This window comes from Vulpes vulpes, chromosome 5 (assembly GCF_048418805.1).
Source record: "Vulpes vulpes isolate BD-2025 chromosome 5, VulVul3, whole genome shotgun sequence".
Classification (NCBI taxonomy): domain Eukaryota; kingdom Metazoa; phylum Chordata; class Mammalia; order Carnivora; family Canidae; genus Vulpes; species Vulpes vulpes.
The window spans coordinates 116964863-116982049 of record NC_132784.1 but is presented as its reverse complement, the minus strand read 5'-3'; the positions used below and the strand labels follow the sequence as shown (position 1 = coordinate 116982049).

The 17187-nt window shown below is 33.9% G+C and overlaps 1 protein-coding gene across 5 annotated transcripts in view; it reads right to left on the bottom strand.

Moving 5' to 3' along the window:
- Window positions 1-17187, bottom strand: part of SEMA3A (semaphorin 3A) — a 455199-nt gene that overhangs the window by 324558 nt on the left and 113454 nt on the right. For 2 of the 5 annotated variants that reach the window (XM_072759795.1, XM_072759796.1), the window contains exon 3: window positions 4677-4786. The exons of the other annotated variants lie outside the window; for them this stretch is intronic. The gene's annotated coding sequence lies outside the window, so the exon portion shown is untranslated. The remainder of the gene's footprint in view (window positions 1-4676; window positions 4787-17187) is intronic. 5 annotated transcript variants of the gene reach the window in all.

Below are 17187 nucleotides of genomic sequence, written 5' to 3'. Positions count from 1 at the left end.
TATTGGTCAGATCAAGGTTTTCAGTCAAATTCTCAATTGGCCAATTCTATAACTTAAGGAAAAATATTGTAGACTAAATTTAAGTGTTTTATGAACCACAAATGAACATATTCTTGAATTATTTGCTTTTGACTTATTTCAGCCTGGGATATGTATGTAAAACTAATGGGTAAACCAAAGTCACTCTATAGTTAAAAAATTATATATATATTATATATATAATATGATATATATATATATCATTTCTTTTTTTAAAAAGATTTTATTTATTTATTTGAGAGAGAGAGTGAGCAAGAAAAAACATGAGTGGGGGGTAGGGGTGGCCAGGGGAGAGGGAGAAGCAGGCTCCCCACTGAGCAGGAAGCCTGACGTGGGACTCGATCCCAGCACTCTGGGGTCATGACCTGAGCTGAAGGCAGACGCTTAACTGACTGAGCCACCCAGGGGCCCCTAGAGTAACTCATTTCTGTTTTGTAAAAATTCTTGTGAAAATGGGATATATGAGTGGTATATGTGTATTAAATGTTTTCATATATATTACTTGATTCTTTTTAATTGTATTTTGAAAAATGTGTATGATGTAAGATTTTAATATTTGTTTTTAAAAAAAGTCTTAGAGCCTGTTATGGGCACAGTATTATAGATCCATTTTACAAGCAAGAGCCAGTCTGAAATGTGCAAAATCTGCTTAGGAGATGATCTCTGCCCTCAACAGATACGCATTATTTCCAGGTAGGTGAACATTCATATATGAAAGAATCCCACACTATTTTTCAAAAGAAAATTCATAATATCATTCACTTCTAAGCCACTAGGTGTGTTCAGTGGCAGTTAGGAAACAAGTGGTCAGTTTCGGCTGGAATAATTTGGCACGACATCACTTAAATGTAGTATCCTGACGCATAGAGGGAGGGAAGGAAAGAGAAAGGGATTGAGGGAGAAAGAAAAGCAGAAGAAATGGGGCAATACTGAGCCTTCAATGTATGCCAAGAATTATACTAGACTCCTTCACAGAGAGTCAAGGTAGTATCAAAGAACATGCACAATCGCTAACAGAGACAACGTGAGAGTATGTAAGAATATTCTTGAATCCTGTAAGATCTATTAAATAATTCTATGTAAAAGAGATTTTAAAATCTGTAAAATCGCCATTTATATAACTGCCATTTTATAAACGAGTTTATTTTTTCAAAGTAGCATTGTTTTGAACTAGACCCTGTTTCATCACTTTCACCATCACTAGCTAATGTAAAGAATGTAGCACTTAATCACATATTTCAAGCCTAAAAGCATGCAAATGGAGCAAACTTCAATATAGAAAAGCAGCTTAGTACAAGGTCTATTTGTTGAATGGATGACCCTCAAGGATGATTTCTTTTTTGCAAGGTCTTTTAGCCTGTGATAAAATTCAAAACTGGATTAATGGGAATGACATAATATTTGCTTACATTTACAACAAAATAAATATAACACAAAGCTAATTTATAGCATTTTCTAATTTGTTGGGATAATGGTTGATAGATTACAGTTTTGATTTTTATGAATTAAATCTTTAATGTATGGGTGGCTCCATTCTTTTCTATGGTCTGTTATTAGATTTCACTTAATTCCCTTTTCACAAATAAGTAATTTTGTAAATTATAAAGAAATAAAAGAGCCAGTATAATCTTTAGGAACATTACTCAGAGAACCAGAAGTGAGTCAAGCGAACAAGCATTGGAAATAAGAGAGGCCAGTTATTTTTTATGGCAGTCTATGTGGAAAAAAAAAATGTTTTAGTGTCCCCATCTTTACACTTCAAAAACTCATTTGCACTGTCGCAAGAGAGTTTGGTAACCATAAATAAACATTAATGACCCCTTTAACACCATGTCCTAGAGAAGTTTCTGGCTTATAATACATGCTTAGTTCTTAGAAGAAAGAGGAAAAAAAAAGAAAGCAAAGGGGGGAAAGAGGCAGAAAGAAAGAGGAAATCGATAGTAATTGTCAGGATAAGAAACTTTTACATGTGATAAACACAACAGTACTTGCTACACGTAACTTCTGAAGGTTTCTCTTCCAATGAGATAGTCCCTGATCCACAATGAATTGATTATAGCTCATCTTTTTCAACCTTTGGCACGTTTATAGAGATTAAAAATATTCTTTGTTGTACTGACCTCTGTTCATTTTGACCATTCACTTTTTTCCTTTGTTCATTCAATAAATAATTGCTAAGCATGTAGGTACCACCCACTCTGCTGGACACGGGAAATGCATGTGTGAATAACATGTGCTTCCAGCTTTGGAGCATCACAAAATCTCAAATGAGGGACAAATGTAAATTCATTAGGGAAAAGGGTGCAAAGATGTAACCAAACTGAAGATACGGAGGTAATATGGGGTGAATAACTCTACTCAGATTCATAGGAGGTTTCCTGAAGGAAATTATTTTAACCTGGGACTTAATGGGCTTGTGCCCGGCACGTGGGAATGTAGCAAAGCCACGTTAGATAAAATAATAAGAACATTCCAGGCTGAATTAACAGTATCATAAAGTCACGGAGACAGTAAAACATTCAATGCTCAAAGAATTATGTGCAGTTTTGTGTTTCAAAACATACATTTTAATGAAACAAGTAGGCAAAAGAGGAGGATTGAGAGGTTGTCATGGCAAAAGACTTTAGGAAGATTTTAATCAGAGGAGAAACATGAACATTGCAGGGGTTTGGAAGGAACATGTTCCCAGAAACCTGGAAGAGGGATTGAAATCAGATCAGGTGACTATTGTAATAATCCAAGTGAACAACAATGAGAAGCTGAAATAAGATGAGGGCCATGGTTTTTCCACCAAACCCCTATAAAATATACTGTTCCCCTATATTTTTCTGAACAACACTTATTAAAGTCAACAATATATGACATGCTTTAGTGAAAAAGGAAAGAGAATACAGTGACTAATTCCCAAAGTTGTGTTATTTAATGGGACGTGTTTGCTCTTCTCTTTCTGCCTTCACATGGGAGCTTTGTGGCCTTTAGATTAATTATGTCCTACCCGACAAGAATTTTATGATATTATTTTTCTGGCAAATTTAAGACTTGTACTTGCTGGTTGAATTGATGGACCCCGATATATGATTTATTCAATTACAAGGATTTGGGGCCAAACAATGATTAGCATCAGATGCCTCACATACTTAGCTAATGGATAAGAATAAAGGTACGACATAGAAAACATAAATTCTTGTAAGAAGTAACTCAATTAAAAGTAATAGAAAACCAATTATATTCAATTTATTTTGTACTATCAGTGGCTAATATTAAGCAGGAATAAATATGTTATGCCCTGAATATATATTCTACTGCTCATTTTTGTTGTTAAAATACACTTAACTGGCAATTCAAACTGAGTCTTAAAAATATATTAATGTGAATTAAGTCATATTCTTAAGTATGTTTATGACATAATTCACAAAGTGAGGATGACAATTAACTCAAATACATCAAAAATCAAGAATATGGGTGAGATAGATGACTTTTTAATGTACTTGCTGAGCAATTAGGGAAACTAATATCAAAACTTTGAAACAATTAAGAAAACTAATGAAGCCAATATATAACAAAAAATGGCACACATGTAAGTCATAAGATCTGCTCATCTTGTTTCCAGGGAAGACCATCAGTTTAGGCGGACCCCGTAAGAGCATGTACATGATGAAGGCAATGGCGGAGTTGGTGAGCAGGTGAAAGGAGAGATACATGCATCCTTTCATGTGTTTTATCATTGAAAAATATTACCTAATTTATTTTTCCTTTACTACCCAAAATAATCATCGGCCACTGATGATACTACTTACTTTCAACCACTTTTTCTCCCCATGTTACATGTGGCATTAGATTTATTTTTTGCACACTTAAATGACTGCTTATTTTAGAATTTGACAAGCACAGTTTTCTACCCAAATCTTCCATGAATTCCTGCTAACAATTACAATGGTCCCTCCTTTATATTCTGACATAAGAATGGCTTGGATTTTATTAAATCAAAGAGAATCAAAAGTATAGGGATGGATTTTGTCCTCTATCTATCTCTTTGATATTCATATCTGAAGGTAGTTAGCCAAGGCATTTAAAACAAACTGATGAGCCCATACCATAAAAAGAAAGACCAGAATCATACAGTGCTAGGTTTTGCAGATCAAAGGCTCTATCTCAGGTTTTATATTTGAATGCCATGACCTTTGTAGAATGGAGTTTCAAGCAGTCAATACCTATGACAGAGTTTTCTTTTTGTAACTATTGATTGCTTTTCTGAGTATTCTCCAAATCTCACTTTGCAGTCATTCAGTTAGGAGTTCAAAAAGACATCAGGAACCTTGGGGTATCAAAAAAAATCCAGAAGTATCTAAGATGATTAAGAAATTTGCCAGGGGTATTTGGAAGAACTTTTTGGCTTCCCTCCAAATTTCTCTTAGGTTAAAATCAAGGCTTAATATTTTATGACAAGAACCTTTCCCTTTAGACAAAAGGGGCATTTCTGCTTTTAATTCAGCCCACAATTTTATAATAAAGTTTGAAAATAAAAAGATTCAGGTGACTCTAGTTTTCATTAACTGTTTTTAAAGTCACTTAATTTTTAAGTTAAGTTTTCATTGTCCCTTATCTACAATGTATGGAACTTGTTCTTTATTACTCACAGTTTGTGGTTTTACATGCTTCTAACTAATCATTGTTCATTATACCAAGAGAATCAGATTTCCAGCTACGGTTTGATGTCATTGTGTATGTACAGGACGTCCACAGGTGCCTGGAAGGCCAAAAAGAAAAGAAGGAAACCAGCCAAGATTAAAGTTGCACAGATCCAGATGTTGCTGCTGCTGCTGCTGTTTGAAAACACACACACACACACACACACACACACACACACACATTTTAGAGCTTGGCATTTTAGCCTTACAGCTGGCAAGTAATAAGAAAGAATGAAGTCTGTGTGCGTGCAGGCATGCTCCTTTAGTGGCAGAGAAAGGAGAAATGGAAGGAAGGGAAGTTCAATCTGCTGAAATAAAATAGGAATGTGGATGAGAGCCTGTTCAACCCCATTGGCAATGAGGTATTTCCCTGTTATTAACGAAATGTTCTGGCACATTGGGAACAATATAATTTGCATGAATGAACTTTTAATAGAAGCAAAAAAGTAAATAAATTGAAACTCTGACTTGTAGTATTATCCTTTCAGTTTAGTCACAAAATTATCAGAAGCAGGATTTAGTTGTATTCTTTTCTCATTGAGCAACTTGTTTTTACCATTACTCACTCCTTTACTCCATCAGAGTAAGAGTTCCAACAAAGGATCCAAAGCCTACATAGGTCATTGAATTGTGCAATATGCTATTCTGAGTATTGGTGTGGCCTTATGAGTTTTACTAGCAGTTCACAACAGATGTCTTATCAGGATATTACATAAACCCCAAATTCTAGGTCTTTATCACTCATTTTCAGAAAAAAAAGATACTATATTTGTTGCACATTAAAATATAATCAATGTGATTCTAATTAATCATGAATTCTTATTCAGGGCAATGTAATCTACCTCATTCCCCCCCATAATACCCATATTAGACAAGACATGTGCTTAATCCTAGGCTACGTTGTCCTAGACACTGGTCCATAGATATGTAAATGTCTAGACAAGTTAAAGTCTTATGGATTCCTAAATTAAACACATTAGATCCTGAGACAAACTGGGAGGGCAACATTGAAACTAAAAGCTAAAATTAGAGATCAACTGAAAGAGAGAGAGAGAGAGAGAGATCAACTAAATCAACTAAATAAGCGCTCTGTTTGGTTTCACATCAGCAATTCAGTATAGTGAAAAGGACATAGCCTTAACACATGGCTGCGACAATCTAAGACACTGATGAGTTGAAATATATGTCTATTTTCATATGCTCTATTAATGAGGTATGTGTAGATATGCTCTGAGATACACACAGAGCAAAATCCATGCTTCATAGAAAAAAACGTGGAGGAAAAAAATACATAAAACTATCACTACATATTAGCTCTTACTCCAGAATAAATATTTATAGTTCTTGAGTATATTTAAAGATTGAGTAACTTTTTAAGTTTGATACACCCAAGTAGGTTACTTTTGAAAGTTTCTCCTCACTGCAGGCATGTTATCAATGCAATGACCTAATAATATGGTTATGAATCACTATATTAAGATAAGAAAGAAATAATACAATATTACTTTTTTGAAAAGTCATGATTCAATCTAAGGCTGCTGCTTTGAACACTGACTAGGACCTTGATTTAGAGAGTCAGTTCATCTGTCTTTTGGTTACTATCAATAATGCTATTTTTGAGACAAAAATTTAGTTTTGATGGAGCATTTCTCATATAAAATCAGAAAACCAACAATAGTTCCTACTTACTGCATGTGAGTGCCAATTTAAGAAAAAACTTATAAAATTACCATCCTCCAAGATTTTCAGTGGAGGTTATTATCAAGATCTTCATCACCTACAGGTTTACAACATTCCTTGATTATCACCAATTTGGTTTTCACTCTTGCATCACATTGTAAAAATGCAACATAAGGACACAACTCTCTATGGCCAATATTCCACACTCAGACTTAAATGACTTAAAATCATGTGTTTAACATCTTCCACAACACCGACTCCATACTCCCTAGAACTCCTCATTTGCCTCTTTATCAAAATCCTCAACACTCACCGAAGGAATTTTTTAAAATAAAGAAAACAATGAAGTCAGCTGCCTCTAATTAATAGAAAGTTATAAAAGAATGCTCATTACTATTTCAAAATTTCAAACTCTTCCGGCCTCCCCATGATATAGCCACCTTCCGAAGAAAAATCCAGATGAAGAAATCATAGCTCTGAGGCCAGAAAGTCAGAAGATAGTTTGGTCAGTGAGCTAATTTGAAATGTCTTAGGCAGAGGAAATTTTCAAAGTCATAATGCCTATGAGCAGTGACGCTTTTCTCTTTTGTTTTTGGTTTGTGACTTTTATCCAAAACATATGCTTATATATACAGAGACTAAGTATCTGTTGTAATTTACGTGAACTCTAAGCCTTGGGGCATCAAGGAAGTTATTTTTAAACCTTAAAGCAAAATAACTTTCAAATTTCCCATATTACATTGTGCTCCATTTCCAGAAATTGAAACTTAATGTACTGAAAAGATGTAATTTTCAGATTCTGGACTGTGTCATCTCTATTTAACAGATTTGGGTCCATACCTAACGTCCACTAAGTGTACTGGGAAAAACACACACACACACACACACACACACACACACACACACACACAACAGTAAACGTCCGCCTCCCTTTACTTACATTTGACTAAATGCCAAAAGCAATAGTTTCTTCTTAAAAGTTAATTAACTAAAAGGCAGCAATCAAAGCCTAAACTTAAATCACTACTACTTTAATTCCTCTCTAAATGACTCCAAATGCCTGGATCAGTTTTTTTCTTGAAGAGTAAATATTTTGGAAATGTAAATTTGTTTGCTATTTATACATTCACTATTTTCTAAATTTTATTTTATAAATGTATTAATATGTATTATGTGATACAGATTTAAGGGTAACATTAGAAGTATTCTATTTATTTTATTTTTTGAAATCATTCCTTTTATTTATTTATTTTTCTTTTCTCTTTATTCATCACGGTAATTCACTCTTTAATCCCTGCTCCTATTCCCCCGTCCTTCCACCCACCTTCTCTCTGGTAAACATCGGTTTGTTCTCTATAGTTAAGGATCTTTCTTGGTTTGTCTCCCTCTCTCTCTCTTTTTCCTTTGCTTGTTTTGTTTCTTAAATTCCACATATGAGTGAAATCATATGGTATTTTTCTGTTCTGACTGACTTATTTTGATCAGCATTATACTCCCTAGCTCCACCCATGTCATTGCAAATGGCACGACTACATTCTTTTTTGTGGCTAAATAATATTCGGTCGTGATATATATATATATACCACACCTCCACTCATCTAAATCACTGGACACTGGGGCTGCCTCCATAGTTTGGTTATTACGAATAATACTGCAATAAACATATGGGTTCATACATCCCTCCACACTGTTTTCCACAACATCTGCACCAATTTGCCTTCCCATCAACAGTGCAAGAGGGTTTCTTTTTCTCCACATCCTCATCAACATTTCTTGTTTCTTGTGTTTTTTATTTTAGCCATTCTGACAGGTATGAGGTGATACACATCGTGGTTTTGATCTGTATTCCCTGACAATGAGTGATGTTAAGCATCTCTTCATGTGTCTCCTGACCATCTTAAGTCTTTTTTGGAGAAATGTTTATTCATGTTTTCTGTCCATTTTTATTTGGATAATTTGTTTTTTGGGTGTTGAGCTGTATCAATTCTCTACATATTTTGGATACTAACCCTTTCTCAGATATGTCACTTGCAAATATCTTTTCCTGATCACCTTTTAGTTTTGTTAGTTGTTTCCTTTGCTGTACAGAAACTTCTTAATTTTAATGTAATCCTAATAGTTCATTTTTGCTTTTATTTCCCTTGCCTCAAAAGATAGATCTAGAAAAATGTTGATATGACCAATGTCAGAGAGAGTACTGCCTCTGCCTTCTTCAAGGATTTATATGATTTCAGGTCTCAAATTTAGGTCTTTTATCCCTTTTGAGTTTGTTTTTCTGTATGGTGAAAGAAAGTGGACCAGTTTCATTCTTTTCCATGTGGCTGTCCAGTTTTCCCAACACTATTTTTTAAAGAGACTGTCTTTTTCCCATTGTATATTCATTCCTCCTTGGTCAAAGATTAAGTAACTGACATATAATTGTGGTTTATTTCTGGTTTTTCTATTCTATTAACCTCTGTGTCTCTTTTTATGCCTGTACCATACTGTTTTAATTACTACTGCTTCATAATTTAACTTGAAGTCTGGAATTGTGATGTTTCCAGCTCTATTTTTCTTTTTCAAGGCTGCTTCGGCTATTTGAAGTCTTTGTGCTTCCATACGAATTTTAGGATTGTTTGTTCTAGTTCTGGAAGTATTTTAATAAAGAGACAATTTAATATTTTTCATCTGCAGTGATTTGTGGATAAGAAAATTTTCCAGAAAATAAAGTTTATTTATAACTATAATTTATAATAAAATCATTCAATTAAAATAAATAAGATAAAAAAATTAAATTAGAATAAATGGTTTATGGAGTGCCTAGGTGGCTCAGTTGGTTAATTGGCTGCCTTCTGCTCAGGTCATGATCTCAGGGTCCTGGGATTGAGGCTCATGTCAGGTTTCCCTGCTCAGTGAGAAGTCTGCTTCTCCTTCTGCCGCTCCCCTACTTTTGCTTTCTCTTTTTCTCTCAAATAAATAATTAAAAATAAAGAGTTAATGGTTTATAAGAGCAAAGTTTATATATTTTTAACTTTTTTGGTGAAAAATTTTTAAGCTGTGTTTCTAATTTCTGATATGGGGTATATAATTGCTCATATAAATACTTTAAGATGTCCTTATGGATTCAAACCCACCCTTAGAAACATCAATTATTTGGGATATTTTGGGTCTATTCCATAGATATGTAAGATGTGGAGAAGAAATTCTTTAAATTCCTAGGATTCCCTAGTAATTCTTTCTCTGCCCCCCCCCCCCCCGCTATAAACCTGTTACTAATTTTGAGTGTGCATAGAACCTAGAATAATAGGCTTATAAAATAGATATACTTACATTTGTACATAACTTAAATTGTTTTAATAAAATGATGAACCACTCCCCTTTCATAAAAAATGCATGAGTTTTGGGGCACCTGGGTGACTTAGTTAAGTGTCTGCCTTCGGCTCAGGTCATGATCCCAGAGTACCCAGATCAAACCCCAGGCTGGGCTCCTGCTCAGCAGGGAGCCTGTTTCTCCTTCTCTCTGCCCTTCCCCCTGCTCATACTCTCTCTCTCTCTCTCTGTCAGAAAATAAATAAAGCCTTTAAAAAAAATGCATGAGTTTTATGCCTTTATTTCTCAGGTCTCTTGCATGTATATTTTGACTGTGAAGATTTACTCCCTGCTAAAAAAAAAAAAGTTTTTACATTGGTAAATATGGGTTGTAGTTGTGAGGGATAATAATTTATTAGCTCAAGTGAAAAATTACATATATGTATATGTATAATTCCACCAGATTATTTATATATTATATACAATATCTTCATATTATATACCCGGAAGGTAAAGATGATGTGATTCATATTTCTTAGGTAATTCAAATACATTACCTTTAAATGACAGGCATTTATGAACTATGGAGACATACATTTAAGCATAGAAATTATTATAGCTGATAATAAAAATGCAAATATGAATAAAAATGCAAATAATTCTTATTTTTTGTTTACTGACATCTCAACTTTCAAAAGTGCTCTAAAGCAGCAAAAGCTAATTAAAATACATTGTGAACCACATATTTAATTTAAATTTTCTAGCAGTCACATTTTAAAAAGTTATAAAAAAGTGAAATTAATTTAATAATATATTTAATTTTGCTTATAACAAAATATTATTTCATGTAGTCAACACATAGTCAATAAAACATTATTAAAATATTTTATATTCTTTTTTTCTTCTATGTCTTCAAAATCTGCAAAACTCAACTTGGAGTAACACAATTGAATAACTCGATTGCCACATAAGGCCATTGACTATCTATCCTATTGGACAACACAGGTCCATAGTGTGACTAAAATCTACTAACAGCATGATCTTCTTCAAGAAATATCAGAGCTTTTTCTTCTTGGATACCATATTTAAAAGAATATAAGCAAGCAACTGTCACATTTAAATATCACAATAACTATAGAAACAAACCCTATATGAGTGCAATTAAGGGGAAACTTTTCAAAACAGAGGGAGTAATTAAGTAGAAAATGTGTAGTTAAATCCACACAAAAAAGTTGGATGGAAAGATCCTTTCCAAACAGAAGAACACCAAACATAAAGGAAAGGGGAGGGAAAGAAACTTAGCATAGGCAGAAATTACCATATTTACTGAATAGAAGGCCAGTTTGGCTCTGGAAAACTTTTTCTTTTCTCCTCCCCAAGAGAATGGCCACACGCCAATAGATACAGGCCTAAAATAGAGTATATACCATGGTAACCATAGTAATGAGTGGATGGAACTAAAAAAAGCTGGTCTTGGGTGAGCAGATGTTCAGTCAAAGCAAGAATGAAAACATGAACTGCATTTCACAACCTCCATTTTATCTACATACAGTAGGACAGTGTTCTATGAGCCTGTGGGAGAAATGTGCCTAAGGAGGAGGAACCAGAATGCCAAGAAGGCCTTGTCTTCTATACAGGCACACAAACCAGGGCTCCCACTAGGGGAATGCATTAGATAGAAACATCCCCAAGTAGGCCTAGGAAAGGATGATAAATGTTACCATTATATATGTACACACACACACACACACGTACATACACACATATTTACTAAGTAGCGTGTCTTGCAGTCTTGTGAAATAGTCTGTCCACATTAAAATATGAAAAATAATTTACCATCACAGTTTTCTTCTTTACCTTCTAAATACAACTTAAATTAGGAAAGCTTAACCTAAATACATTTTTTCTAAAAATAGCACATTTGTCACCTACATTATGCCAATACTTTCTCTAGACATAAAGCTATCTCTGCTATAGAGGTGGATCAGTGTTGGGTTTAGAAACCAGGAACATTAGGCAGACTTTCTGGGTTTTAATTCTGGCTCACCAGTTGATATAGGACAAGTAACAACACTTCTTAAGTCAGCTAACCCACTTACAGAACAGGATAAAATCCTGCCACTTCCTAGCACTGATATGTGGGTTAACCTAAAGAAATTGAAGGTAACTGACACATAGTTAGCATGGATAGATTTTAGTTATTTTTATTGTAATCTAGTTCAATGCACTATTTTTATACCTAATCTGATTAATTTCCAAAGTGGCTATTAAGAAAAATTTGAAATTATATTTTATTGTACCTCGCACATTTTTGTTGACACATGTACACAAACACAGACAAAAATATACAGATCCATGCCCACATCTGTATTTTCCCTTAAAACAGGCATTTTAAGAGAAGACTAAGAAATTAAACTCAAAGAAGACAGGTAGCTTTCATCTTATCTCCCGAAATGCTAGTTGGGCAGCACTCCCGTCGTGCGCCCCACCAGGCCACACTCAGCTGGTTGTTTCTTTTTTTTTTTTTTCTTTTTTTTTTCAGCTGGTTGTTTCAAAACCATATCCTGAATTACAGAAGGCAAGTGAGGCTGAGGAACACTGAGTCATAATTAACTCAAGATTAAAGTTCACTGAGGAATGGATTTGAATTCAATTTAACATAAAAAGGCTTCGGAGGGAGGAGGGAGGGATCATTGTGTTGAGATGTGAATGAAGCAAGCTGACATTCTTATCACCTTGATAAAGACTTTCCCTGGATCCTTAAATACCTGTGCAGCTGGGATTGGGGTCACACTTCTCACTATACTTAGTGCAGGGAAGGAGGGTTGGCACATTTTCATCTACGTGTAGCACCCGAAGCACTTTCAAGGGAAAAACAACAACAAAGCAAGCACACGAACCTGCCTAGCAAGTGATATTTCCCATCAAAGAATTTCAGGACAGAGTGCGATCCCTTGAGAGAACATTTCAAACGAAGTCGGTGGTGAAACTATTACTGAGGAGTACTCAGTCTTGCCAAAGAGCTAACAAAAGCTTTATTTACAAAGATGTTCATCATGATGCTTTATATCCATATAGAAAGAGTGGAAAATGCTCTACGTATCCCAATGGTGGGTAAGTGATTAAGTAAAGATGATATAAATGAAAATTAAGTGCTTACATAGTGCATGACAGAGTAAAAGACATCCATTGAGAAAGCTGTAGTGACACCAATATATTTTTACTATAATTAAAATTTAGGTGGATGAGAAAGTTAAACCGTAAACTAAATAATGACATAGAAATATGTTCTCCTCCCAAATTTTAACATTGTGCCTTTTTTGCATTAGAACAGGTAATAAGAACTGATCATTAAAATGCTAATATTCTTTTTATCTTATACAAGGAAACTCTAATACCCAAGAGTTTAAACACATTTTAGCCTCACTTGCATTTAAGTTACTTTTAGACTTCATTTATTTCTAACTCCAGAATTATTCCTTTGCCTCTAATGATGGATGTTTGAAGAAGTGGGAAGTCTTTGCACAGAGACTGGGCATAAATGAATAAAATGGCACTAAAATTGCAGAGATGGGAATTCGCTTGCCCACATCCACAATAAAAGATTAAATGCCAGTTTCTATCTTCACATGGACCTTTCTGACAATGTTCACTCAACTAAATAAAGTTAGGTAAAAGCTGAACACATATAAGAGCAATTAAGAAATGTCCTGTTTTCTAACATTCTTCAAAAGATAAAGGATTAACTGAACCTATTTTAATATTTAAGAACAAGAAAACTGCAGGGTTGAAGCCAGTTTTTAAAAATTAGAAGAAAAATACGTTTTAAGTTATTTCTATCAGATGAATTTGCTCTTTGTTTTTACGTGGTATGGCTCAGACGTCTGTGGTAGGTTCCATTTTCCACGTAGGTATGTATATCACATATATAGGGTCCCTAGTAGCAATTTGGTGCCAGGGATTTCTTTAGACTTTGCAGGAATTAACTGTTCAAATGATTCTCCCCTGGAAAATACAAATCAGAGGGCAGGCACAAACTGAACCAATGTCATTGCACTCTATTTGGTGTGGATTTGTGTGTTGAAAGAATATATAATCCTAACAAAAGTAGATGATTTGGCTACTGATGGAGGCACAATCAGGGAGATCAGACTCTCCCTGCAAGGTCAATTAGAGAGTGCTGGTGCAATTTCCCTCCTGTCTAACGGCCTTAATATAACCACATATTCTTATTATTGCTCTAAAGTTATTGAACATATGTAATCTGTGTCTCTGCTTTTGTGGGTCCTTTCAATAGTTCTACTTAAGGCAGCTGCACTTGAAGCTTAAGGGTTTGCAGCTGTTAGAGGCTATATGAGGAACGTGAGGGTTTGGCACGCGTTTTCATAGTTCCTACTGTGTAGAACTTTGGCAAGAACTGTGGAAAGGGTATGGCGACTTCAAGAATGTTTCAAAAACTTTTCCCCATAGCTGTGGCTCTGAGCACATGAGGTATGGAATTGAAGATTACAAGGGTGGTTATTTAGATTGGAGCACTTGGGTCCATTCTTACAACTAACATGGCAAAATATTCTGAGATTTTGCTTAAATTTTGATCTTTCTTTGATAAGTACAACAAAGGGAAGAATGTTGTGAAGTAGGTGTGGAGAATATTTTATTTTCTCAATTGAAACAGCAGTTTCAAAACCTTAACATGACCATCTTCACTGACAGCATCTTTAAAGAGCATATGAACATTAGTATTCCTGAAAAAAGTTTCAACCTCCATAGAAGAATCATTTTACCACATGCATTAAATTGGAGAAAGAAATAATTCTAAAACCCAAATAATCATTTACCATATTTAAAGTCATTTCTGTGAGGAGAAAAAAAAAAGCAGGAAAGATTTAAAAAATAATTTAATCTATTTATTTATTTTAGATTTTATTTTTAAGTGATCTCTGCACCCAACGTGGAACTTGAATCTACAACCCCAAGGTCAAGAGTTGCATGTTCCACCAATTGAGCCAGCCAGGTGCCCTCCAAAAAATCCTTTTAAAAAGAAGATTAAACAGATTTTAATTTTGTCCAGGAAACATATTTTCAAAAATTACCATAATGTGATATTGATATTTATTTCCAGATTACTTAAACCTTACAAAGAAAAAGAAATATTCTCTTAATATATTTCTATAATTTCTGGTCATGAGATTTTTAAAATGAATCATTTAAGTGACTATTTAATTGAATATTTATATGAATATAATGATAAGCTATGAATTCACAGTGTACTTCAGAGAAAATTTGAGAAAGTGACATGTTCCTAGATAAATACTTTAAAAATATGTTAAAATGTATTAATATACCAGTGAGATCTCTATTCCTTGACTGAGAATAACATTTGTTATTGAAGGATATTTATATTTATTAACTCTAGCAAGGATATATGCTAGCTGGGATGTTCAGTTTGCAAACCATAAAATTCATTAAATTCAAATACTTTATTTTTATTTATTTATTATTTTTATTTATTTTTTAGATTTTATTTATTTATTCATGAGACACACAAAGAGAGAGAGACACACAGAGAGAGAGAGGCAGAGACACAGGCAGAGGAGAAGCAGGCTCCACGCAGGGAGCCCGATGCAGGACTCGATCCTGGGACTCCAGAATCATGCCCTGGGCCGAAGGTGGTGCTAAACCGCTGAGCCACCCAGGCTGTCCAAATTCAAATATTTTAAATTCAATATGGATTCATCTAGATGGGTTTAGAAGTATATACATAATATATTTTAGGATATTTGTGTTAGGTCAAGTGGAATATTAATAAATTAACACTTATCTCAGTATTTCTGATGATATTGTATCAGAATCATTCACACTTATCCATAGTGCATTTATATATATATGGAGGTATATGTGTATATATATATATATATATATATATATATATATATATATATATATATAAAGATTTTGATTTTTTACTGACAGTTGAATGATGTATAAAAACTAAATATTTGAATTTGTTTTTAAAATATCTTCTATAAAATATTTCGTGATGTAAAAGGCAAATCAGAACTCTTGTGAGAGTCAACATTTCTTAACCTTGGTGATGGTTAGATCTCCATGTACAAAGTAAAAGAAAGAAGTGAAGCAATTTCAAAAGAATAAAAGGATCTTGAAAAAATAGGCCTTTGAACCTAATATTGGAATAATCTTGTAAGTAAAGTCTCCATTTCACTTCATGTAGACGCGAATTGCCACAATATCAACCATATGATAAACATAGATATACCATGCTCCTTGTGGTTAATATGATCTTGTCTCTCTAATTGTAATATACTCATTCAGTGCCCATTTATTAAGCAATTCCTAAGTACACAATATTAGAAATTTAAATATTGTTTTCAAATGTGTTTGTCAATCTTCAAAAACTACTTCAAGGCAAAATTATGTCTTTTGCTTTCTTAGAAAATATCACTTAAATTCCAAATCATTAGAGATGATTTTGATTTTTCTAAATCAAAAAGTATAAGTCAGGTTGCCAACATTTTCATGATTTGTACACTATATCTTGAATCTAGCTGCCTTAAATCTGGGATTCATTCTTGACTCTTCCTCATTCCACATTCATTACATCAGCAGGTCCTGCAGATAATTCATTCTGATAGTTCCTTATTATTTCTCCTCTCCTTCTCTACCAACAGCATCCATCCACTCAACTAGCATCTCAAACTTGGATGACTGGAATATCTTCTTTCTTCTGTTAGCTCTAGCTGCCATTAACCTGCTCTGCATAATGCTTCCCACTAAAGTGATTTTTAAAATTACAATTCTGATCGTGTTATCTAAATACTCCAGCCTTTCTCTCCTAAAGGATCTGAACATAGAAATATAACTCCAGAATTTTGTGCCCCTCACACTTTAGAATCTTTGTTCATCACACATTTCCTGCCTTTCTACTCCCAGATTAATTTCTACCCTTCTTCATATGTCATCTTATGATTCACCATCTCATGGAAGCCTTTCCCAACTCTCAAATCAGAATCATTCATTCCTTGCTCCTGCAGAAACTTTTTCTCTCTCCTTTGAAATATGTAAGTTATTTAAAATTTATACTGTGAATACTAGAGCACAAGGGCCTTTTCTGTTTGAATAAATTAAATGGAAAGTTAAGAAATTTTACAAACTCAGAAAGAGTACAGGCTTTCAAATTCCATTTTTCAACTACATAAACATTTCAGGGAAAATAAGATACATTCAAATATAGTCATAAAGAAACTCTTGGACACATATGTGTATAAATTATGTGTGTGTACACACACACAATTTAGTATTTCTCAATAGACTTATCTCAATTGTAAATTTTCCACATCTCTTAAATGAGCACATAATCTAGTGAGTTGGTAAACATGGTAATAAATAATTAGTTACTAATATAATTCTTACAACTGGGGAATAAGCATTCAGTTATGAGGGTGCAAAGGAAGAAAATAATAATTCTCCCTGT